This window comes from Muntiacus reevesi, chromosome 1 (genome assembly GCF_963930625.1).
Source record: "Muntiacus reevesi chromosome 1, mMunRee1.1, whole genome shotgun sequence".
NCBI classification, from domain to species: domain Eukaryota; kingdom Metazoa; phylum Chordata; class Mammalia; order Artiodactyla; family Cervidae; genus Muntiacus; species Muntiacus reevesi.
The window spans coordinates 126,959,818-126,987,616 of NC_089249.1; the positions used below are offsets into that span (position 1 = coordinate 126,959,818).

A 27,799-nucleotide genomic window follows, 5' to 3' on the forward strand; every position below is an offset into this window, starting at 1 on the left:
GAAACCTGGCTCATCACGCAGAGAGAAGGGTGATAAACGATTTTCATACTTTTTCAAATATCATGAATAACAAAAGGATTAGAGTAGTAGTGTTGAAATACAAGAATTCACCTCAACTTGGAATTTCGAGTTAATAAGGAGGCAATTATAAGACTTTAAATGAAAAAATAATCTAACTAGGTTTTGTTAAAATAAGCAGTATAAATAATTCTTTCCAACATTTGGGAATGGTTTATTTAAAATAATTTCAGAAGCACTATAAATATCATACCTGGAAATTTGTCCTTAGAAAATAATAAGAAAAATTATATATACAAATATACCCACTGCAATTACACGCAAGAGGCTAATAAATCAATGTGGTCATTATTAAACTACATAGTACTTGAGAAACATTTTACTCTTACATTTACTTTTTCAGACTGAGTTGTCTCTTCTACCACTTAAGAGCTGAAAATCCATTACATAATCACTTTGTATTGAATTTTCTTCATCCGAGTTTGTTTGAGATGAATGTGGGTTGCTTTTTCTTTTGGGGGGGGTGCGGTGCAAGAGCAGTTGTTTCCCTGTAAATAATTATCATGACAAAATAGTGTGTGTAAAAGGAAAAGTAATGGCAGCCTGTAGGGTAAATGGAGCAGAGATGTAAACAACATTCATTTAATAAATGTATTTTTTAAAGTAAAAATAAAAACCAAAAAAATTACATAAGAAGTCTATTTGAAACACTTTAGAAATTACATAAATCATTGCTTATTTGATTTTATAGGTATGTGTATATGTGGCAGAAAGCATGAACAAAAACTAGCAAGTTAGGAAAGCATACTTTTTCCTTTCATTTCTTTAAGGCTATATTTTTAACAAAGAAATGAAATTAGTATTTGTGTTTTTTAATTTTTACCACTCAAACATTGATGAGATTATTCCATGAAAACACAATTTTCTTCCCTTTATTAAAAGAAAATTACAAACATTGAGATTTTTTAATGTTTGTAGTTTACAAGGTCAAGTTCTTATGCTGGGTGGTTTCTGTCTAATTGAAGGACAGTTACAATGTATTTTAAAGAAATGATTTTAATTTTTTCAACCAAATCATAAAACTTTACATTTATTACATTTGTTTATAAAAGTTAATAGCAACAAAACTTTTGTGCTTAATAATAAATATCAGGGGAGCTAAGGGCCAGAATTAAGTAAATATTCTAATGATGTTACATTTTATTTTTAATAGATTTAACAAAGTTCCCTTCTTGGAATATTATACTTTAATAATAAGTACAGAAAAATTATTTTTTACAGAAGTATGAGTTCTTTTTTATTTTACAATCACAATTTAAATATTAAATATGTTTAGATAATGAGAACTAAAGGTAGTATTTTAACTAGCAAAAAAAACCTAGAAGTTTATAACTAATCATTCAACTGATACCATCTTTATCTTCTACTTTGGCTTTATTCATAGATGATAAGAAAACAAGTTTTATTTCTCCAACTCGCAAACCATTTCTCAGTTTATAATAAATACAGAGAAAGACAGTATGCCTTCTAAAGTCTCAGATGAAAGTACAATTAAAATTTAGATCATCGCTGAAATACTTGAAGACAAATGATTTCTGTTTACTGATATTCCTGCTGAAAACTTCTATCAATATTTAATTTAATTTAAATTTAATTAATTTGATTCTTTAACTGGGTACATTCAGACCTGAAATTTCTCATCTAGTATTAATGTTAGTAAATTATGACTTCCATTCCCTGATGCTTCTTGTCCAAGAATAAGTAAACCAAGTCTCTTTTATACCTTGTTAACAGTGCTTGAGATATTTGAATAGTGGCTATAAAATCTGCTAAGGTGCATCAGGGAATATTGATAGTGCAGTGGTTAAAAGTACAGACTCTGGAGTTAGACTACCTGTATTAGAATCCTGGCAACACCACCTACTGGTTGTGTGGCCTTGGACTTAACCTCTCTGAGCCTCAAGTTTCCTTATCTGTAGAACAGGATTGATATTACTACCTACTTAAAAGGGCTGGGGGGAGGATTAAATGAGATAAATGTGTGATGTACTTAAATGTAATTGGCAAATAATGATGTCCATGGAAGTGTTAGCTACTATTATGATGTCAATGACCTTATCATATGAACTAGAAGAATTTTTTCCTAGAAAAATGATTACTGTAACATGTGTATAACAAAATGCCCTTACTTACAAGCACACGCATCCACTCACACAAAAGCTATCCAACTAAGAGGAAATGGCCTTTTCCAAATGTTCCAGTTAATATTTTCTACTTACTCATCTTGACTATATTTAAAATTTTAAATCATCTTAAATCATGCTGTTATAGGTGGTATTCATTGTGTTCAAATACACTGTATTTCAAATACAGTAATTAAGACAGTATGGTACTGGTGAAAGAACAATAGATCAGAAAAGGCAAGCAGATCAATAAAACAGAATAGGGAGCCCAGAAATAGACTCATATAAATACAGACAACTTATCTTTGACAAAGGAACAAAGGAAATGCAATAGGAAAAAAAAAAAAAGTTTCACATAGTATTTGAACAACTGGACACCCACTTGTAAAGAAATGAATCTAAAAAAAAAAAAAAAGAAATGAATCTAGATACAGACTTCATACCCTTCACAAATAATAACTCAAAATGGATCACAGACCTAAATGAAAAATGGAAAATTATAAAACTCCTAGAACAGAGGAAAAAAATCTAGATGACATTGGTTTTTATTAAATGCTTTTTATTAAAAAATATGATAACAAAGGCACAGTTCATGAAAGAAAGCATTAATTAATAGGCTGGATTTCATTAAAATTAAAATTTTATACTGCAAAAGACACTGATAGAAGGATGAAAAGACAAACCATAGACAGGAAGAAAATATTTTAAAACATATATCTAGTAAGGGATTACTATCAAAAATACATAAATAACTCTTAAAACTCAACAATAACAACTCAGTTTAAAAAATGAGTTAACGTTTGTTAGACCTTAACAAACACCTTAACGAGGACCTTAACACATATGTCATCAAAGAAGATATACAGATGGCAAATAAGCATATAAAAATGTGAAAGCAGCTCAATTGTGTCTGACTCTTTGTGATCCCATGGACAGTCCATGGAATTCTCCAGGCCAGAATACTGAAGTGGGAAGCCTATCCCTTCTCCAGTGGATCTTCCCGACCCAGGAATTGAACTGGCGTCTCCCGCATTGCAGGCAGATTCTTTACCAACTGAGCTATCAGGGAAGCCCTACATACAAAGACGCTCCATAATGGATGTCAGCAGGGAAATGCAAATTAAAACAATAGAATACCATAACACACCTATCAGAATGGCCAAAATTCTGAACTCTGGCAATACCAGTGCTGGCAGAGAATACTAGTTACTCTCTTTCAGGGCTAGTAGGCATGTCTTCTACTTTGAAAGACAGTTTGGTGATTTCTTACAAAACTAAAATACATTTATTGTGTGATCTGGCAATCACGTTTCTTGGTATTCCTCAAAACAGCTGAAAACCAATGTCCACACAAAAACCTGCACATGAATGTTTATAGCAGCTTTATTCATAATTGCCAAAACTTGGAAGCAATGTCCTTCGGTAGGTGAATAAACTGGTAAAATTCCATTCAGACAATGGAACATTATTCAGCACTAAAAAGAAACGACTTTCTCAAATAAAATAAAGAAATAAGAAAATTAAAAGAAACTAGCTATCTAGCCATGTAAAAACATGGAGGAAACAAATGCATATTACTAAATGAAAGAAGCCAATATGAAAAGGCTACATGCTATATATTATTTTCAAAAAGGCAAAACTATGGAGACAATAAAAAGATCAGCTGTTGCCAAGGGTTAGTGGGAAGGTAAGGATAAATAGGTGGGGTACAGAGGATTTTATGGTGGTGAAACTACTCAGTATGATACCAAGCGGTGGGCACATGTCAATATATACATTTGTCCAAACTCATAGAATATACAACACCAAGAGTGAAACCTAATGTAAATTATGGACTCTGGGTGATAATAATCTATCAGTGTAAATTCATCAGGCTTCCCTGGTAGCTCAGCTGGTAAAGAATCCACCTGCCATGCAGGAGTAAGTAAGTAAAGTCACTCAGTCGTGTTCGACTCTTTGCGACCCCATGGACTGTAGCCTACCAGGCTCCTCTGTCCATGGGATTTTTCAGGCAAGAGTACTGGAGTGGGTTGCCATTTCCTTCTCCAGGGGATCTTCCCGACCCAGGGATCAAACCCGGGTCTCCATCATTGCAGACAGACACTTTACCGTCTGAGCCGTCAGGGAAGCACAGGAGACCCAGTTCAATTCCTGGGTCAGGAAGATTCTCTGGAGAAGAGATAGGCTCCTCACCTCAGTGTTCTTACCTAGAGAGTCTCCATGGACAGAGGAGCCTGGCAGGCTGCAGTCCACAGGGTCACGAGAATTGGATATGACTGACTGACTAAGCACACACAGCATAAGTCCATCAGTTGTAAACATATGTTCCATCTAGTGGGAGATGTTGATAATGGGGGGGGTGCCCTATGCATGTGTAGAGGCAGGAGGTATATGGGGAAATTCTGTATTTCTGTACCTTCCATTCAGTTGTGCTGTGAACCTAAAACCGACCTTAAAAATGAAGTTGTTATTTATAGTAATTTAAAAATAAGTGGATAAAAAATTTAGTGTTTATTTTGTTTAATATATATCTTTGATCTTAGAGTCAGATCTTTTCAGTCTTGATTTGTTGCTGCTTCATATACTTCAATCATTCTATATTACTTGAAAGATGCCTTGAGAAAACTATTATCATTGAATTTTCAACTATTCGTGGACTAGCATAAAGGGACTACAAATGTCTAAAGTGAAAGTGAAAGAAAGTGAAGTCACTCAGTCGTATCCGACTGTTTGCGACCCCGTGGACTGTAGCCCACTAATCTCCTCCGACCATGGAATTCTCCAGGCAAGAATACTGGAGTGGGTTGCCATTTCCTTCTCCAGGGCATCTTCCCGACCCAGGGATCAAACCCTGGTCTCCCGCATTGGAGGAAGACGCTTTAACCTCTGAGCCATCAGGGAAGCCCCAACAAATGTCTAAAGAGTAAGTCAAATAATAAAGACCTTAAAAAAAAAAAGAAAAAATAAAGACCTTCATGTTGATGTACAGCAGAAACCAACGTAATACTGTAAAGTAATCATCCTCCAATTAACAATGTTTTTTAAAAAAAGAAAATAAAGACCTAAGAATTTCAATGCTTGGTTCCTACTCTCAACTCTGCCATTTAATAGGTAATTTAGGCAAGTCATTTATTTCTCTGAATTCCTAACTTACGAAAGTTACTGTGAGAATCAGGCAATATACATGAAAGCACTAAAATTTATACAATGGCCTATATTTATAAATTGTTTTCATTATTTTAAGCTATACAAACTATTCTGCTACTACTTGGAGGTGTACTGACTAATCGTCTCTCTTCACTGAGGAAATTTTACTTAGTATAAAGCATTAGAGTAACTACCAGAATCATCCCCAAAGAACTCAGGCATCCTCTAAGATCATGCCCCTAACCATGTTCCCTTTTCAGACCTTTATCTCTGAATTTTAGACTCTTAATCAATGTTTTTTTAAAAAAATTGTTCTATGTCTTCCCTTTAATAATTATATGTTAACAGTATATCAAACACTATGTACTTTCTCATGTGTAATCTAATGGACACAGGCATAAACCTCTGATATTAAAACTTGTGATCAGATTTCAAAGAGCTTTTCAATAATTATCAATCTAATAGTGATTTAAGATATCTCTAACAATAGTTAAATAGACACTGTTCCAATATTAATATAAACTTAGTATTATTGGGCTTCCCAGGTGGCACTAGTGACTAGAGAACCTGCCTGCCAATGCAGTAGACATTAGAAACTCAGGTGATCCCTGGGTTTGGAAGATGCCCTGGAGGAAGGCATGGCAACCTACTCAGGTATTCTTGCCTGAAGAGTCCCATGGGCAGAGGAGCCTGGCAGGCTACAGTCCACGGGGTCACAAAGAGTCGGACACGACTGAAGAGACAGCAGGCACGCGAGGAGTACTACTAGGCTCTGACTGTTCTAATATTTGGTCCTTGTTTTAGATAATACCTAAATCATTACATATAATCAAACTACTGGCCATCTAATATATTTTACCTCTGCATTTTATACTTTCCTAAAATGCCTTCAAGCACTGAGGCATCATTATCATAGATTTCTTACAGCAAATTGCTTGTGAGTTTGAAATTTGGATTCTATATTCTCATTCTTGTGGAATAAGCATAAGTTATAATACCTAAAAATTCTGTCATGGTTACAAATGTAACTTTAGGGAAAAAATTAAAATATTTTGAAAAGATTCATTTCTTACTACATCCATGTTACAAAACAGAAAATGTAAACTAAAAGCAAGTATCTTTAAGACATTAAACAACCATCTACTTAAAATTAAATTGTTCTAGAAACCCTGTTTTGTTTTTTTCTTAACTCTAAATGTCCTTCTTTGGGTAATTACAGTAATTTGGACTCATACTGGAATTAGGCAGCCAATAGAAGTATTTGAGTGCCCATTTTATAGTATCTGATGGGTACCATACTTGTTTTCAAAGATGGATGTGGGATTTCCCTAGTGCTCAGGTGGTTAAGAATCTGCCTGCCAATGCAGGTGACACCGTTTTGACCCCTGGTCTGGGGAAGACTCCACATGACAGTGTGCTTAAGCCCATGTGCCCCAGAGCCTGCGCCCGGCAAAGAGGAGCTATTGCAGTGAGACACCCACACATGGAAACTAGAGAGCAGTCCTTGCTCACTGCAACCAGAGAAAACCCAAGTTCAGCAATGAATACCCAGTGCAACCAAAAGTAAATTAATTTTTAAAAATCTAAGATTATAAAACAATAAATAAAAATTATACTAACAATTTGGCACTAAAAGGGAGGTAGTGGCTTGGCTAGATGAAAAGCAGCAAGCCTGGGTATCATACTTTAAAAGATATAATGCTTTCAGAAGCTAACGGGCTGGTAAGGAATTCTTAATGACCTCTTCAATTGTTACTAAGAAGAATTGTATTCAGCTCTTATCATCTTTTCCATTTCCATTCCCCATGTACAAATCCATACATATCTCAAGTCTACAGCTAGCAATCAAATTAAATAGTTTGATACAAAGACCATAAACAATTAAGAGTTAAGTGGTGTTATGTAACTAAAATATTAAAAAGTACAGACATTACCAACAAAGGTCAGTCTGGTCAAGGCTATGTTTTTTCCAGTGGTCATGTATGGATGTGAGAGTTCAACTGAGAAGAAGGCTGAGCGCTGAAAAATTGATGCTTTTGAACTGTGGTGTTGGAGAAGACTCTTGAGAGTCCCTTGGACTGCAAGGAGATCCAATCAGTCCATCCTAAAGGAGATCAGTCCTGGGTGTTCATTGGAAGGACTGATGCTGAAGCTGAAACTCCAGTACTTTGGCCACCTCATGCGAAGAGTTGACTCACATCAGGAAAAGACCCTGATGCTGGGAGGGATTGGGGGCAGGAGGAGAAGAGGACGACAGAGTATGAGATGGCTGGATGGCATCACCGACTCGGTGGACAGGAGTTTGAGTAAACTCCGGGAGTTGGCGATGGACAGGGAGGCCTGGCGTGCTGCGATTCATGGGGTCGCAAAGAGTCGGACGCGACTGAGCGACTGAACTGAACTGAACTGAACTAAAACAGGAGTAAAAGGGCCATTGAGGCATAGAAGAAAGAGCATCAGATTTGGAATGAGAGAATTTGGTTCCTAAAATTATTCATCAGGTTAAACCATAAGATTTAGGAAGGCTCAGTTTAAAAAGCTGACACAAAGAAGTTATAATCAGATTGCTGAGAAAGTTTTAAATGTCAATTTTTTAACCTAATGACTACTCCTTTATGTTTCAAAAAGTGCTAATTCCATAGGTGTTTGAAATAAACTTTGGGCTTCCCTTGTGGCTCAGCTGGTAAAGAATCCACCTGCAATGCAGGAGACCTGGGTGTGATCCCTGGGTTGGGAAGATCCCCTCACTCCAGTATTCTGGCCTGGAAAATTCCATGGACTGTATGGTTCATGGGGTTGCAGAGTTGGACAGGACTGAGCAAACTTCACTTTCACTTTGAAATAAATTATTTGAAACCTTGTTTCATATCTTAAGTGTCAATTTACTTTGAAGCTAGTGAAGTGACTTTTTTAGTTCTCTTAGTAAGCTAGTGCAATTATCTTAGTTCTCTTACTAAGGTAAAAAGTTTCATTAATATTTGTAAGCTTCCAAAAACACCAGGAAAAAAAAAAACACCAGGAAAAGATGTCAAACTAACATTAAAAGTTTGATAGGAAGGAGAGATTTATCAATAATAATTCTCCTTGGACTACTGTCTATGCCACCTAAATTTCCCAGTATTTTAATCACTATAGTTATAATAGTAATCCCCAAGTTCTCAAATTTTGATTTTTCCAAGTTTTGATCCCATCATTGCTTGATTTTTTACAATAGTTTCCCCAGCACAAAGCACTATAACAGAATGTATCCATTCAATTTTAGCACTTTAATAGTCTTTACCCAAAAAAAGACAGTAAAATTTAAAAAAATAAGTATACACCCTTTAATAAATAAAATGGATTTAATGTTTATTTAAAAAATAGTAGTGTTATCTGGAGACACTCAGGTATAAGAAATATTCCACACTTTTCAAGAAAGCATTTCCCTTTGGGGAATATAGAATTGATTTTATTCTGTAGTGATATTAAAATGTTTCCTATGAAAATAGCCCAATAATAACTTGCCCTTCTTTCCAACCCTCTTTTACAAGAAGTCACTGAAAAACTTACCACAGGGCTAGTGAATAGACAGTGGGCTAATCTCATACTTCCCTAACATTTTAGAATTAGAGTTCTGGGACTTCCCTGGTGGTCTAGTGATTAGGACTATGAACTTCGACCGCAGGGAGCATGGGTTCAATCCCTGGTTGAGGAACTGAGATCCCACTTGCCACACAGTGCAGTCAAAAATTACAAAAGAAGAATCAAAGTATTCTGTACAGTATTTTTCAATGCTGAATCAGAAAGTAAAAACAAAGCTATAGAGAATTTCTAGGTCACTTTAAATGGGTCTTGTAAACTGGTATTTAATTATGTTGAAAGATCACATAATTCACAGCAGTGCTGTCCAGCAGCGAGCTACAAATAGAGTGAGTTACAAATGAAAGCCACATATGTAATTAAAAATTTTATAATCCACATTTTAATAAAAGAAATGTGAAATTTTAATAATATATTTTAACTCAACAAATCTAAGATATACATTACAACATGTAGTTAATATAAAAATATCAATAAGATATTTTACAATTCTTTTTTGTTGTACTAAGTCTTCAGAATAATCCAATGTGAATTTTACATTTATACAATATCTCAATTCAGAGAGCCACATTTCAGGTACTTTGCTTCACGTGGCTAGTGGCTACCATATTAGACAGTGTAGATCTAGAGGTTTCTTCTAATTACCAGTGCTATGATCCAACTTTTCAGAAACCTTAAGCTATAAACTTAAGTACATCATATATACACATCTCTTACACGCACATTTGGGGAAAACAAAATCTTAACAGGGGAATACTAAAGAGAAGCTCATTTTGGGGAATTCCCTAGTGGTCCAGTGGTTAGGACTCTGTGCTTGGGGAACTAAGATTCCACAGCCACACTGCATGGCCAAATAAAATTTTAAAATAAAAGTTTATTTTGACTTATAAAATAGTATCTCAGTGCTGACTCCAGTTGTACATTAATTGGCATAACACAGAGAAGATTATTATAGCCCTTGCCCTAGGAAACATGCATATTCATAAAGCATTTTACATTTTTTAAAAAGATAGGAAGGGAATTCCCTGGAATTCCAGTGGTTAGGAGCCTGAGCTTTTACTGCTGAGGGCCCACGTTCGTGGTAGGGAAAGTAGGACCCCACAAGCCACTTGGCATGGCCAAAAAAAAAAAAGATAAATATGTGAAGTGACGGATGTATCAATTAGAGGGGAGTAAAAGTAATCCTTTCACAATGTATACATATCAAATTTTAACAATGTACACTTGAAACATCTTACAATATTGTCAATTATATCTCAATAAAGTCAAAAAACAAAGCATCTCATTTTTCATCTACAAAAAGACTTTTTTTGTGAGGATTTTTTCAAAGTGATACTTTACTTTTAGGATAAAGTAGTGGGAATTGTTCTGTTTACACATGCTCCCTCAATATATGCTTTCACAATTTTAAAAGTGAAAGCAACACTGGGAGATGAGGAATTCATGTGATTTTCACTTTATTCTTTTCTGAAGTTTCTCCTCTCACAGGTAGCTAGGGAAGGCATCATAGTCACCTGGAAAACCTAATTGGCTGGTCAGACAGCAGTCTGTCAAAAAGTGAAACCAACACCTCCTCAGGATAAGACAAGCACTAGAGAGAGAGAAAAAAAAAAAGATTGCAGCACAGAGGTAAGGCAGGAAAGGGGAGGATAAGTTGCTGTTTTGCCAACTATTAAGACTCTGGCAAGACGGCAATAAGCTGATTATTTAGCAAGTTTGTTTAACTCTCCAACTGTTTATAACTCAATAAAATGATTTATTTTACATTTAAAACAGTACCTAACCTTAACTATGAAATATCTTTATGTGCTGCATCTGTAAAGGCATAAATAATTAAACCACTGCCACTGTGGAAACTAAAATATGATTCAAAGACTTCACTGAAACCTAGTAAATAGTACTAAGACATGTATAAAATAAGCCAACCTGTTCTATAGTATTCACCAACTGCTATAAAATTAGGCCATTGACTGCCTAACTCCAAATACAATGAGCCCAAAGTACTGTAATTGCTTAAAGAGAAGTAGGATTTCAAGAATTATTTAATTTTAAACGAATTGGATTTAATGTTTCAGTTTTTAATATTTTAAAATACAGCCTTTTTATTTTCTAGGCTAAAGCAGCAAGTTAAGACAACTGTTCAGTTCAGTTCAAGTCACTCAGTCTTGTCAACTCTTTGCGACCCCATGGACTGCAGCACGCCATGGACTGCAGCACGCCAGGCTTCCCAGTCCATCACCAACTCCCAGAGCCTACTCTGGCAACAGTTACTGAAATCAAAACAGTTTTAAGTCATGATCCCTCCCCTTACAATATAAACATAAAATAATACGTACTGTCTATTGCTGCTTGCCCCATACAGGGGCAGAGTTGAGTGGCTGTAGCAGAGACTGTGGCCCATAAAGCCTAAAAACTTACTGTTTGACCCTAAAGAGAAAATGCTTGCCAACCCCTGCATTATATAAATTATTGCTCGACTGGAGGCAGAGGGCAAACTAAAACAGCAGTGAACACAATAAAATCCTATTAAATCTAGCAAATTTTTAAAAATAACATAGTTTTCACTATAAACACTTGGCTTATAAAATGTCAGCCTGGCTGATGATAAAATAAAACTTGTAAACTAAAATTCTCAACCTGGGCACGTTTGCTAAAGGGAACATATAAGAAAACTTAGGGTAGTGAGGTGAGATGTTTATCAAAAGAGGGGCATGTATTTTAGAAGTCCCACAATACTTTAATAATCATACCTCTATATCGTCCAGTTTGATCATCTAACTCATCAATTTTAGCCATAAATGAAAAGTCAAATTTATGCTATCTCATTATTTACCATAGTTACATTCTACAAACTTGCATGAACACCGAATTAGCAAATACTGAATCATTGCCCCTAAGAGAAATGCTGCATTAAGTCAATCCATCAACACACAACCTTTTTTCACATGTGTTCCTGTATAAAGACTGTTTATTACAAAACTGAACTCATGGTCAAATAGCACTTTAACTCCTATGTGAATGAAGCTTATTTTAACACATGTATTCCCTCCATTAGGCACATCACAGCTTTCTTGTGCTTACTGGGAACATCAGATAGCACTTCAGTGTGACACTGAAATATCTCTTTAAACAGTAAAATTTTTTTTAAAAAGCCCAAAAATGCAAAAATGCACTAAATACACTACAAAGACTTCTTCATGAGAGCTGAAATAAGGCTAAGCAACACCTTATTGGAAATCAGCTGTGAACATAAGACTCAAATTTTTTTTGCTGCTCTGCACATGCACATGCAAATGTCCAGAAAAGCACCCTGAGTACTAACTTCAGGGTTATAAATAAACTTTAGTGAGTGCTCAAATTGCAAGAATTGGTGGATAATGAAGGATCAACTGTGTAATGATGTACTACTACTGATAATCTAAATTATGATCAGTTAAAAATTATTTTTAAGCAAAAGCAAAATGAATACCACATAATCACCCAAAGTAATGTCTTGGAAGTAATATTTCTTTAGTATGTATAAATCAAATGATGTGTATGTGTGTGTGTATTTTCCTCTTCTCCACACTCAGCTTAGTACTGCTTTGAGATTCAATCTCTAATTGAAAAAATCAGACTCCCAACTTGGGTTAGGTTCCTCTGACCACAAGTTCCCACATTTTTCTCAGTATCTCTATCGCTTATCACAACTATGTAACCATCTGTTTGCCAATACCCTACTCACTGGCTTGTAGCCTCCCTACGGTGTGTTTTTTGTTGTTTTTTTTTTTAAGAACATTTTCCTAGCATAAGGCCTTACTATACATTGCTGTTCGATTAACTTCTACTGAGCAAATTATTCAATGAAATGAGGAATTATAAGGACCTAAAGTATGAAGTCACTGGAAGGACTGATGCTAAAGCTGAAACTCCAATATTTTGGCCACCTCATGCGAAGAGTTGACTCACTGGAAAAGACCCTGATGCTGGGAGGGATTGGGGGCAGGAAGAGAAGGGGACAACAGAGGATGAGATGGCTGAATGGCATCACCGACTCGATGGGCATGAGTTTGAGTAAACTCCAGGAGTTGATGATGGACAGGGAGGCCTGGCGTGCTGCAATTCATGGGGTCGCAAAGAGTCGGACACGACAGAGCGACTGAACTGAACTGAACTGAAAGTGTGAAGACTGTGATATAAAAAGACAAGTGGGTAAATCTGATAGAGGTAGAATACACACAATTTACCAACCAAGTTTATATGGGGAATTTGGAAAGATTTTAGATTGCCCTGGATTCTTCTTCTTCTTTTTGGCCATGTGGCTTGCAGTATCTTCCTCAACCAGGGATTGAACCCGGGCACCATCTGTGAAAGCCCGGAATCATAACCATTAGGCCAAAGATGTGCAATGTTGGGCTACCAATGAAAGTATAGAATATAGGAAGAGTAGATTTGAAGAAATAGATGAGTTCCATTTAGTTGCCTATAACCCCTTCATCTATGCTACTTCTATACTTGGAAAATTTTATTGCCTGATAAAACTGCATTCCTAAGTACTAGCTATGTTGGAATAACTTGTTCCAACTATAATGTAAGATCATACAGGGCAAAGTTTATTTACTTTTTGACTCCCCAAAACCTGGCACAACAATATTTAATTGAATTTAATGTGGATGAAGATGTCCAGGAGACAGCTGGATATTCTAAACAGGCTTTTAGGAAAGAAGTCTTCGCTGGAGATAAAGATTTAGAAAAGATCATAACACAGGTGGTATTTTTAAAAAGATTAAAAGAATCACATTTGAGGGACTTCCCTGGTGGTCTTTGGTTAAGACTCCCCCTTCCAATGTGTGTGTGTGTTGGGGGGCAGGGGGGGTACAGGTTCGATCCCTGGTCAGGGAGCTGATTCCACATGCCTCATGGCCAAAAAGCAAAACATAAAACCGAAGCAATACTGTAACAAATTCAATAAAGAGTTTAAAAATGGCCCACACCAAAACAATCCTTTAAAAAAAAAAAAAAAGAATAACATTTTAAAGAATCAAAGACAGAATGCTTTAGGATACCAGTATTTAGGAGACACTTCAAAAAAGAGGAGAAAATGAAAAATACTAAGAAGTCACACTCGGAGATCAACCAGGTGAGAGTGGTATGGCAGACAGGACTGATTATGAACCAAACAGCCATTCCTATCTTCTTCCTGGAAAACAGATATCTAGTTTCCACCAGAGTAATGAACTCAAGGAAGGTTGATGCCTCCCCCTGGCTTCTGAGGAATGACTAGTGGTTAGTCTAAGTCAATCATGTAATCGCATTTCCTTTTGCCAGTGACTGGTGCACAGGTGGCCAATGAGATGCACGGGAAATACTCTGGGGGAAATTCTCTTCCCTATAAAGAGATACCTACCCAAGAGAAAACCCAGCATTGCCTTTCTGCTTTGGGATAATGAAAATATTGTGCCTGCTATCTTACAACCCTGAAAGTAAACATCTGTGACACAGTGAGAATGCTAGAGTAAAAAGCAAGCAAGAGGCTGGGTTGCATCCCTGAACCAGTATTGGGACCATCTATCACTGGCCTTATTGTTAGAGGAATTCCGTTACTTGGAGCTGAAAGCATCTTGATATCACTGGTGTCCCAAAACCAAAAGGAGGGCAGTGTTTCATGAAGGATACTGAAAAGTCAGGAAGGGTGACAGAAAAGTACCCACAAGAGTGAGAATGATTTTGGTTTCAGTAACTATAACTAATCATAGTAAGCACTCAGTCATTAATTATGTGCAAGAATTATTCTAAAAACTTTAATACATATGAACTAAACAATAAGAGATATGAAAATGAAATAGTAAATTTAAGCTTTTAAAGATAATCATCTGAGGGAAGAAGAGAGAGTTGTAATAAAGTAGAGATAAGGAAGGTTTGGGGCTTCCCAGGTGGCACAGAACACGCCTGCCAATGCAGATATAAGAGACACGGGTTCAGTCCCTGCCTTGGGAAGATATGCTGAAGGAGGGCATGGCAACCCACTCCAGTATTCTTGTCTGGAGAATCCCTTGGATAGAGGAACCTGGCAGGCTACAGTCCACTGGGTCACAAAAAGTAAGACACAACTGAAGCAACTTAGCAGCAACAGCAGCAAGTAAGTTAATTTTAAGACAGTCAAGAGAGGGAAAAAAAAAAACAGGAAAATGAGATATATAAAAATACATACAAATACATAAGAAAAGAAATATTTGCTTAAGTAAAGTCTCAGAGGAGATAGGAAGGTTTGAAACAGAGGAAATTGGAGCAAACTCAGAAGTAAAGCTCTGAGATTAAGAGAAAATAAATAAGGAAAAAATTATAAATCTGAAAGCAAGAGGATTAGAATATCCACAACTAAGGAGCTGAGAATAAAAGTAGGGCATTTGATGCAGAATGATGGTTTGACACAGCAGTTATGGGAACTAGGAAGGAAACTGATCAGAAACATGTAAAGGATTACTAAGTCTCACTGAGGACCCAGCCAAAACCAGAAACCGTAAGATCAATCAACATATTTTATTCATTTCTTCATAAACATTTTAAGGATTTTCCATATGCCAAGGCACTTTCCTAGATGTTGGGGATAAACTGAGCACAAAAATTCCTGCCTCATGTACTTTACATTCTAATAAAGATATAATTTTAAAATATTTTTTAAAATACTATATGAAATATTAGATGGTAGTAGGTACTAAAGAAAATAAAGTAGAAAAGGGAAATAAGAGAATTTAAATTTTAGATGGGGTGGCCAGAAATGGCTTCACCAAGAAAATAACATTTGCACTCTGACCTGAAAGAAGGAAAGGGGAAAGCAATATAAATATGGGGGGTAAAACAAATATGGTAGAGGGAAATTTCAAGTACAAAAGCTGAGAAGTGAGGGAATGCCAGGCATCTTTGAGGCTTGATTATTTAAAAACGGTGGGGTAGGGGATTTCCCTGGTGGTCCAGTGGTTGAGAATCCATTGACCAATGGGGAAGACAAGGGCTCGATCCCTGATCCGGGAAGATCCCACATGCTACAGAGCAACTAAGCCTGTGACCACAGCTACTGGGCCTGTGCGCCTAAAGCCTGTGCTCTGCAACAGGAGAGAAGCCATCGCAATGAGAAGTTCGCACACCACAACTAGAGAGTAGCCCCCACTCACCACTAGAGAAAGTTTGCTTACAGCAATGAAGACCCAGTGCAGCCAAAAATAAATAAGTTAAAAAATAATAAGGGGGTAGGAGTGGTGAAGGAGTTGGGAAATGGTCAGAGAAATAAGATGCCTAGATGGTGTTGAGCCTTGCATTGGGGGAAATTAAGAAGCCATTGGAGAGTTTTATGCAGAAAAATGATGGGATTACTCTGGCTTCTAGAATGTAGGATAGTAGGCAAGGATGGAAGACCATTTAAGAATGTATTGCAATAATAGTTCAAGTGATTTAGTCCATGATATAGTAGTGAAGGGCCTATTTTATTTATTTTAGAAGTAGAGTCAGGATTTTCTGGTGACTCAGCTGTGGAATGTAAGAGAAATCAATAATGACTCCAAGGTTTTTCAGCTTCAGTAAATTAAAAGAACAGAATTGTTATTTACTAAAATAGTAAGACAGAAGAGCTAGCTGAGGAAATTGGAGAGTTCAGTATCGGACATGTTAAGTTTAAGATGCCAGTTAAACATATAAACAGTAATGTCTAATAGGCTGTTGGATATGAGTTTGATATTCATAGAGGCAGTACAGAGGGAAGACAAAAAAATCAGTAGAAGTGAACTTTAAAACTGCAAGACTAAGCAGATTATACTAGAGTGAATGGAATGTAGAACACAAAAAGAAAAAAAAAAAAGGGTCCAAGTAGAGAGTCACAGATTTACAAATATAGTACTAACAATAACTATCACTAATAAGTTAGGGTTTCTCTCAGCCTTAGAAGATGAATCTCAATTATTCAAAGACAAGTATGATACTTGCTAAAGTAAACCAGTGAGTCCGCTCTGATCAGCACAAGGTTAATCAGTCGGCATCCAGAAGGAGGTGGACGTAGTAGAAAGGTCTCCTTGCTTTTATTATTTTAAAAAATGTTACTGGAATATAGTTACTTTACAATATTGTATTCATTTCTGTTCAGCAAAGTGAATCAGGTATTTTGTTGTTGTTCAGTCACGAAGTGGTGTCCAACTCTTTGCAACCAGTGGACTGCCGCACGCCAGTCCTCCCTGTCCCCCACCATCTCCCAGAGTTGGAGAGCTATACATATATGTACATGTATGTTCCTTTTTTGGATTTCCTTCCCATTTAGGTCACTACAGAGCACTGAGTAGAGTTCCCTGTGCTACACAGTAGGTTCTCATTATTTATCTACTTTATACACAGTATCAATAGTGTATACATGTCAATCCCAATCTCCCAATTCATCCATCCCCTCTTCTCCCCCTTGGTATCCATCCATATGTTTGTCCTCTGTATCTGCGTCTCTATTTCTGCTTTGTAATGAAAATCATCCATACCAATTTTTTCAGTTGTTTCCTTGTTTTAAAGAGAAGAAACTTTTTTCCACTTTACAATCATGCCTGCATAACATTGAGAACTGTGATAACCATTATGCAATCATTAGGTGCACTGAGACAAATGCTGATGGCAGAGGGCAAAAATGAAAAAAAAAGAAAAATATATGGATACCTCATATATTATTGAGCTGCTAAATCAACCAGCCCAAGAGTAATTCTACATCTAAATTTGTTAGTTATTATTTAGTAAGGGTTTTCATTACTTACAGGCAATTTTATATGGTTACCATAATCTCACTTAATTTTCATAACAATCCTCAGAGCACAAAGAACAAAATGAGACTCAAATAAGATTAAACATGGCCAGGTTAAATAACTTGACACATAGGTAGCAAATGATGAATTGAAGCTTATCTAATTCCAAAATCTTTTTCAAGGGATTTAGAGTGGATTTTATTTTATTTATTTATTTATTTTAGAGTGGATTTTAAACAGTGGACATAACTGAAAGACAAAGGGGAACGGGAGTTGAGAATTCCTGGACTGACAAATAAGACCAGGAAGTAACAGAGACTGAAAAAAAGGGAAGTGTGAAAAGACAAGAAGAACAGAAAGAGTGTTAGTCAAGAGTCTAAAACAGTAAGTCTTTTTAAGAGAATACTGGAATGGAAGGCTTTTATTGTTTGAGTGGTCTGGACGAAGATGAAATGTAGACTGTACTCACAGACTGTAGCTGTGAGTAGGAGGAAATTGCATTTTGTGTGGTCAAGGATTGAGTTATTGACATTTACTAGCATCTACTACGTGACGCATTTTCTGTACTTGGGATATAGTGATGACTAGACCCTGTGGAGCTCACACTATGGTATGAAACACTGGCAGCAAACAACCAACTAGAACTTTGGTGTGCACCGAGTTTTGGGGCCCACAGTCAGAGGCACTCAGTGGTATCTGATTTTTTATGAAGTTCCTTGGCTTGCAACCGAGGCCTTTAATCAGAATTACAAACAGAACATTTTACTCAGGGTTACAAACAGAAAAACCTCTACCTCTGTTTCTTTGACTATCTAAATAAAGCCTTTGACTGTGTAGATCAAAAGAAACTGTGGAAAGCTCTTAAAGAGATGGGAATACCAGGCACCATTTTAACCGTCTCCTCAGAAACCCGTACGCGGGTCAAGAAGCAACAGTTAGAACCCTGTATGGAACAACTGGACTGGTTCAGGATTGAGAAAGGAGTATGACAGGGCTGTCTGCTGTCACCCCGTTAATTTAACCTATATGCCGAGCACATTATGAGAAATGCTGGGCTGATGAGTTTCAAGCAGGAATCAAGACAGACGGGAAAAACAAGAACTTGACATGTGGATGATATGTGAAATCATAAGACAACTGCTTCTTGGCAGGAAAGCTATGACAAACCTAGACAGTGTGTTGAAAAGCAGAGACATCACTCTGCCAACAAAGGTCCATATAGTCAAGGTTATGGTCTTCTCAGTGGTCATATATGGTTGTGAGAGCAGGACCATAAAGGAGGCAGAGCACCAAAGAATTGATACCTTCGAACTGTGATACTGGAGAAGATTCCTGAGAGTCCCTTGGACAGCAAGATCAAACAGGTCAATCTTAAAGGAAATTAACCCTGAATACTCATTGGAAGGACTGATGCTGAAGCTGAAGCTCCAGTATCTTGGTCACCTGATGCAAAGAGCCAACTCATTGGAAAAGTCCCTGATGATGGCAAAGACTGAGGGCAGAAGAAGAGACTGTCAGAGAATGAAATGGCTGGATGGCATCACCGATGTAATGAACGTGAACTTTGGCAAATTTCGGGAGATAGGGAGGGGCAGGGAGGCCTGGAGTGCTGCAGTCCCTGGGATTGTAGAGTTGGACACGACTGGGCAACTGAACAACAACAAGCAAAACACAAGAATTAAATGACAATCGGGATGACAAAGACTGGCAGTTACGCAATTTACTTCAAATAATTTTACATACACTAGGAAATCAGTATTTAAATAAACAAATGATCTGATCTCCCATTCTGACTCTGCAATACACTGCTTAGTAAACTACAGTCTATTCTTTTCCATTCCTTCAAAGTTTTTTTTCTTTTTTTCTTTTGGCTGCATCTCACTCTTATGGGATTGTAGTTCCCCGACCACAGATCTAACTCAGGCCCCCAGCAGTGAAGGCACCAAGTTTTAACCACTGCACAACCAGGGAATTCCCTTTTTCAGACTGAGGTAAATAACTACATAAAAACAAACACAGAGTCCTTCCAAAGTGATTCACGGTTTCATTAAACATTCACTCATTAGAATAAGCTCCCTGAGTGTAAGGATATTTGTCTATTTGGTTCACCACTGTATCTCTGATACCTAGAACAATGCCCAGCATTTTCAATGAACTGAATAAATGAACAGATTAATAAGTAGCCACTAGATGCCAGATATTATATTTATCTCAAAAGTAAATAAGACAGTTCCTGCCCTTAAAGAGTATACCATTTAAAGGCTCTAACTAAAATAAAATTTATTGATCTTTACTTATATCAGAGTATAGTTTAAAAAGCAAGTTGTTAAGACTCAAAGTAATTCTTTTTATCCTGGATAAAAGGAATTCACTGTAGACTTCATATAGTTTTTTTTTTTACTTCATATGTTTTTAAATTTAGAAAATAAACTACCATTCTATCTTGAGAAGTTAGTTATTTCTATCATTAGGTACAATAATTATATAATGTTATAAAGAATATTATGGTTAAGTCACAGGAAAATAGTAATTTCAGATACTTTTAAAAATTTTATTTCTTATTTTCCTTCTCCAGTCCCTTAAAGAACATTTTTTAAAAAATGAAGTGAGAATATCAGTTAATATGAAGCAACATAAAAGAACAAACAGAATCAGAAGACAAATTCCAAAGAGATCACTGCTATAAATAGAGATGTGGAAATGTCAGGACAGAGAAGCAAAGTTCCACTAAAAACAACAACAAAATTGTACGCCAAAAGAGTTTTATATCTCATACCCACATATCTTCAGTTAAAGACTTCACTGGCAAAGATTCTCCATCTTCTAATTATCTTAAAAAGTAAATGTGAGTAAAGGCAGATGTCTTAATTTAAAAAACCAAAATGTTTTTGGTTCTGCACAGATTCTTCTTTCCCATGTACCTAAAAAGCAGAAAACCTCTATCTGAAACTTAACCCAATCACTGCTGCTTCAAAAGAGAAGTTATTTCATGAAATAAGAAGCACTGGACTAGGAATCTAGTCTTGCAATTAATTCGGTCACTTTGTACACAGCACTCAAGTAGTCTGGGTCACAATTTCCTCCACTGTAAAATGAAAGAAATGGACTAGATGATCCTCAACATCTTTCCAAGTTCTTAGAAAAAGCTGGAATGAAGATGCTGTTCAGCACCATTTAGCCTCAAAGGGCCCCAACATTCATAATCATGTTCCACAATTTGTTTTTAGCTCTAGCTTGGCAGGAAGACTATAAAAATAATGATTACACATAAAACTCAATTCAATAAGAATTTAGGCTTCAAAACAAACAAAAAAAAAATTTAGGCTTCTACCAGCAGAAAAGTGTAAGCCAGATGGGGCAAGCCAAAGAATAAGATGCAGTCCTTGACCACAGCCCTCTCTTACACAGAGGGGAAACTAGATAGGATAAGATCTCTGAATTCAGAACATTTACTACAGTCTAGCTGGGGAAACAAATTTTAATTCAGCCTCCTCATGCAAATACTTATTAAATACTTTTTTGTATAAAAGTCAGTTTTCAAACTATGATAAACATTAAGAATCTAAGATGCTCTTTTTTTTTTTTTTTTTTTTGGCCATGCCTGTGGCTTGTGGGATCTTAGTTCCCTAAGCAGGTATTGAACAGGCCTCTGGCAGTGACAGTATCAAGTCCTAACCACTAGACTGCCAGGGAATTTCCTTAAGATGCTTATTTTTTAAAATGTGTATCTCCCCAAAATATAATTCACTAGGTCCAGGTGGGGCTCAGGTATCCACATTTTTCAAAAAGCTGATAGGGTTTAGAAACAGAAAGTGTTTCTAGAGCTTGAGTTCTCAAGATTATATGCCTGTAACGACCAGAGGGCAAATTGCAAGGCATTAAAAATAAGCAAAAGGCTGACGGAGCACATAGACTTTATATTTCAGTGGTTCTCTAGTGTGGGCTGCACTTTAAAAATCAACATTTTTACAGTTTTTACAGGTACAGATATAGACCAGTTAAATCAGAGTCTCTGGGAGTGGTAGCTGGGGCTCAGTCCTAACATTTAAAACAAAATCTCCTGTAATCAATTGCAGACAACCACTGAATTAAAGACAAGATCATTGGAATTGGTCCTGAAGAGTCTTACAGTCTAGTTAGTGATGTGTACTACAAATACATAAACCCCCTAGAACAATATATTTAAAAAATAACACAGCATCATCAAATATACAGGTATATATATATATATATATATATATATATATATATATATACACATCCATACACACCATAAAGCACTATGTACTTTAGTAAGGTATATTACTAATCCACCAATGCAATCAGTCATACAGAAAAATAAGCTTCTATAATATACAACACATAGGTTCTTTAAAGTCTGTAAGTAATCTAAATATTTTTATTACCTTACATTAAGAGCTGCCTTCCCATGAAGAATTTTAGCCTACATCTTGATAAGAACTTACGCAAATATTTTAAAAATCCAAGTAAGAAATGACAACTTGTGACTCATACCCTAGAAATTACAGAGAGATACGTTTCATTACTTTACTTTTTAATAGATTCTTTTTTTTCCAAGTCAGGCTGCCTAAGTTCAAATCTCAGCCCTAACATTTATTAACATGTGACCTTGGGCAAGTTAGTTAACTCATCTGTACCCCAGTAAAATGGAGATATTAATAGCACCTACCTCATAAAGCCATTGTATGGATAAATGAATTAAACATATGTAAAGCACTTAGAGGTGGCTTCCCAGGTAACTCAGCGGTGAAGAATCTGCCTGCAATGCAGGAGACGCAGCAGACGCGGGTTTGATCCCTAGACTGGGAAGATCCCCTGGAGGAGGGCATGGCAACCCACTCCAGTATTCTTGCCTGGAGAATCCCATGGAATGAGAAGCCTGGTGGACTACTGTCCATAGGATCACAAACAGTGGGGCATGACTGAAGTGACTGACCATGCACCATGCAAAGCACGTAGAAGAGTGCCCAGTATATAGCACTTTAGAGTGTGCTATGGAGTAAAGACACAGGAAAAGACATGGCCCTTACTATCATGAACCTTACAATTTAGTGAAATCCTAAGTAAACAATAAATGATATTACAGTATTATTACCATGACACGGTATATCAGAACAAATAGGAATCCTTAAATTTTAGAGTTGTATACAGGTTTTTTGGAAAAATGGAAATTTTTCAACAGACAACAGTGAAGTAAGAGGTGAGGCAGTGTTCCTGACAAAGAAAAAGATATGGGTAAAGGCCCAGGGGCTCTGCAGTTAAGAATAGGTGGGAATGACAAGGATGGCAATAGGCTGGATTTATGGCAAATTAATGGTCATCAGCAAAATCCTAGAAGATCTGTCAATCTGCTAACAGCCTTTCAATCAGGACACACTGTTAAATCTGACATCCAAATCAGAGAAGAAATTTCTAATAACTGAGGGTGAGATGATACTTCTGAAAGAGAAAACAAAAATCACTCTGTAAAAACAGATGACTTTTTAAAAACATTTTTTTTACTTTTCAAAAACAGATTAAACTGCTCTCTCTTTTTAGCATGCTGGTAAAAGGAAGAAGTTACGTGACTTACCAAAGGGCACATGGGTTGGACTGGAATCTAGATCCTCTGGGACCAAGTCCAGAGTTCTTTTCACTATATGAAGCTGCCTCCAGTTTCAGACACTGGTCAACTGTGGTTCTCCTCAAAGCTCTCAAGTTACCTTTGTGTTAACAGCTTTGTCCTTTAAAATAAAAGTATTTCCAGCTTCCATTCACACCTTAGTCTGAAACAGTATCCTACAAACTCAATCAGAAACGATACACAAGTCATTAAGACCAATAATCAAACACCCTAAAACAACATTAACCATCAAATACCTTAAAATAACACTGTGGACCACTTACTTCAGTTTGAATTGGCCACTTTCTTCCTCATATCTAACCTGGACCTGTTGTGACTGTGCACTGACAAAGTACAGGCCTGGTTCAAATGACACAGAGAGTACGGGATGAAGTTATCAGATCCTTTTGGCTAAGAGTTGTTCGGATGTAGGTGATGGATAATAAAATTGAGGCAAGAAGTCTACAATTTTGCCACTCAAACACCTATCCAAAAAGCCATAAAGGACTGTTTTTCTTCAGGAGCTATAAAAATCTGTTAATATTTCACACAAACTTAACAAATTCTATAGTGGATAGACTTTTATAAGCTTAAAAACACTGAATTTGTTTCATTCTAAGCACAAAATATGAAATACTAATTTCTATGTTAAGGCAGTGACTATAAAATATAATTCAGCTGAACAATTAGCCAATCTCTTAAAGCACAATAAACCAGTTTTAGATTATTAGCTATTATACACCCATTTTTAAGATGATTTACATTAGAAAGTGAAGTCACTCAGTCATGTCCGACTCTTTGCGACCCCATGTACTGTAGCCTACTAGATTCCTCAGTCCATGGAATTTTCCAGGAAAGAGTACTGGAGTGGCTTGCCATTTCCTTCTCCAGGAGATCTTCCCAACCCAGGGATCAAACCCAGGTCTCCTGCATTGCAGGCAGATGCTTTACCATCTGAGCCACCAGGGAAGCCCATGATTTACATTAGGCAAAGGGAAATGAACTTAACTAAAGAAAAGTCTGATTTCATCAGCTATAATGAAATTATCTAGAGTCACATTAGAAAGAAAGTGAAGTCGCTCAGTCATGTCCGACTGTTTGCAATGCCATTGACTGTGGCCTACCAGACTCCTCAGTCCATGGAATTTTCCAGGCAAGAGTACTGGAGTGGATTGCCATTTCCTTCTCCAGGGGATCTTCCTGACCCAGGGATTGAACCCTGGTCTCCCGCATTGTAGGCAGACACTTTACCATCTGAGCCACCAGGGAAGCCATCTGGAGTCACAAGCAAAGTACAAATGGGTTTGAAGACTGAGTGGATTCAGAACTAATTCACATATAACCAAATCAAAAATTATTGGTTATAGTTTTCCACAATTCAATTGCTATTTCAGGATCCTGGCTTTTACAAAAACTAAGATTTAACATAGATGTTTAATCCAAAAAGTGTATAGAAGTGGCGTACCATGGATTATCCTTTCCTAATTATGAAATGCGCTGTTGTGTGTTCAGTGACTTAAGGTCACCCAGGTAGTTAGTGATGAATTGGAGATTTAAACTCAGATGTGCATGCTAAATCACTTCAGTAGTATCTGACTCTTTGCAACCTCACGGACTCTAGGCTGCCAGGCTCCTCTCTCCACAGGATTTTCCAGGAAAGTACACTGGAGTGGGATGACATTTCCTACTCCAGGGGATCTTCCCAACTAAGGGATAGAACCCATGTCTTCTGTGTACTCTGCACTGGCAGGTGGATTCTTTGCCACTGTGCCACCTGGGAAGCCCGTTATGAAAAACCAGAAGACAAATTCTACATTTAATAATGCCAATTTCCATTTGATAGTGTTTCCCGGTTTCTGAAGAGCTCACAGAGAAGTCTCATTTAAGGATACCAACACAGATTATGAGCCTTATGTAGATGAGAAATCTGAGACACAGAGGCTAAGTTCACTTGACCAAGATCACAGAGTCAACTAAAATGTGGAAGTGGATTTTTTTCAATATTCATTCATTCAACAAATATGTAAGCGTACATGTTAGGGACTAGTCAATGGTAGAGAACAGACAAGGTCCTTGCTATCCAGAAGTTAACATTCTAATAGAAGAGAGACAATAAACAAGTTAACACATACAACATAATACAATTTTCAATCAATTCTATAAAGAGAACATGGTAATTGGGGAGTGACTGCAAAATGGCACAACCAGAGGTCAGAGATGGTCTAAGATGACATCTAAGTTGAGATCCAAATGACGAGGACAATTCGTCCATGAGAAGGTCAGTAAGAACATCTAAATCAGGTAAAGAAAAATGCAAATATAAAACCCTAGAGGCAGGAATGATCTTGGGCAGCCAGATGGCTCAAGTGGAATAAGGAACAGGAGAGTTTAGATAGTAGCCTAATTATGTGGAGCCCATAGGCCATTCCAGGAGATAGGATTTAAAGTGCAGTAGGAAAGACATAGGTGAGATTATCTGACTGATGTTTTAAATAAAGCTTTTAAGCTCCTATATGAAGATACAATTATAATACAATCAGGTAGAGGCAACTTTGAGCTTCAAAAGTACTGTTCATGGTCTGTTTCTGGACTCTTCCTGGATAGTGGATGCACGGGTGCTTGTTACTTTTGAGAACTTACGTATATAATTATATACTTGGTTGTACAAAATTTCATAATTTTTAAAAGTAAGTTGAAGAGAAGTAAGGGTAAAAGCAGAAAATCTAGAATGCTACTATAACAGCCCAGGACTGTGGTGATGGTAATTCAGGAGCAGTGAAGGCGAAAAGTAGTGGCATGTAGAATATACTGCTGAAGGATGGTAAATACGTCTTCTTGATGGAAAATCAGGGGCAGCTATTAAGGCTGACCAGTGGTCCTAATTGTGGAGTGATTTTGCCTCCCACGGGACAGCTACAATATCTAGAGACATTTTTGGTTGTCATAATTGGTATGGGGGTGTATGTGCTTCTGGCATCCATGGGTAGAGGCCAAGGATGCCGCTAAACATACTACAATGCACAGTAGTGCTACAAAGCAAAGCATCTGGTCATAAAGTGTCAACAGTGCTGAGGCAGAGAAATCCTGGTCTTGACTGATTTCAAATGGTTCCCATCCTAGAATATCCATACTTCCAGGAGGCTTTACCAAAAAAAAAAAAAAAAAAACTAGAAATGGAGGCCTTTACTTATTTTTAGTATTTCAGTTCAGTGCAGTTGCTCAGTAGTATCTCTTTGCGACCCCATGGACTGTAGCACACCTGCAGGGGGTCAGGCCTCCCTGTCCATCACCAACTCCCGGCGTTTACTCAAACTCATGTCCATTGAGTCGGTGATGCCATCCATCTCATCCTCTGTCACCCCCTTCTCCTCCCGCCCTCAATCTTTCCCAGCTTCAAGGTCTTTTCTGAGTCAGCTCTTTGCATCAGGTGGCCAAAGTATTAGAGTTTCAGCTTCAACATCAGTCCTTCCAATGAACCTCAGGACTGATCTCCTTTAGGATGGACTGGTTGGCTCTCTCTGCACTCCAAGGGACTCTCAAGAGTCTTCTCCAACACCACAGTTCAAAAGCATCAATTCTTCAGTGCTCAGCTTTCTTTCTAGTCCAACTCTCACATTCATACGCGACTACTGGAAAAACCATAGCCTTGACTAGACTGACCTTTGTTGGTAAAGTAATGTCTCTGCTTTTTAATATGCTGCCTAGGTTGGTCATTGCTTTTCTACCAAGGAGCAAGAGCCTTTTAATTTCATGACTACAGTCACCACCTGCAGTGATTTTGGATCCCCAAAAAACAAAGTCTGCCACTGTTTCTACTGTTTCCCCATCTATCTGCCATGAAGTGATGGGACCGGATGCCATGACCTTGGTTTTCTGATTGTCGAGCTTTAAGCCAGCTTTCTCACTCTCCTCTTTCACTTTCATCCAGAGGCTCTTTAGCCTTCTTCCCTTTCTGCCATAAGGGTGGGGGCACAGTCAATAAAGCAGAAACAGATGTTTTAATATTTAGAGATAACTAAAATTGTGGTATACATAAAGTCTATCTCTTTGGAGGTAAATTAGCACTCTGTGACTATGTCAATAAGGACTAACTGGTGTATGTCTAATTAACAAAGTATCAAAAAATCAATTACTGACTAACAAATGCCATTTATTGGGCAGACTTTCTCGAAGAACAACTGAAGGAAGTCTATTTAGCAATACCACTCAACACTGTTTTTAGATTTTCTTTTTACCGGTTACATTTAAATCTGTAGCCCAACACATGCACTGCTTTTCCAAATACAAATCTCCCCTATAGCGAAATAGATGGCCATGCTGCACACTGAAAAAGATAATCAGAGCTGTAAGATGGTAGGAAAAGCTAATAATAGGAGAATGATGGCCCACGTGTATCTGCGTGCATGTAACTGTTATCTGACTTATTTTGGGCCTTGAGCAAGTGGACACATTAACTTCAGCTGTAAGGAAGACTGCAGCACATATTTCTCTCCATTACTCTA

General features: G+C 37.1%; 1 long non-coding RNA gene and 1 pseudogene across 1 annotated transcript; one reads left to right on the top strand and one right to left on the bottom strand.

Moving 5' to 3' along the window:
- Window positions 1-99: 99 nt before the first annotated feature.
- On the bottom strand, window positions 100-26,878 carry LOC136163686 (uncharacterized). The gene is made up of 3 exons (XR_010662290.1): window positions 23,268-26,878; window positions 22,081-23,134; window positions 100-566 (listed from the first exon to the last, which is right to left on the bottom strand). It is a non-coding gene; the product is annotated as an uncharacterized lncRNA (long non-coding RNA).
- Window positions 9,833-9,929, top strand: LOC136156803 (U6 spliceosomal RNA; annotated as a pseudogene).
- Window positions 26,879-27,799: the final 921 nt, after the last annotated feature.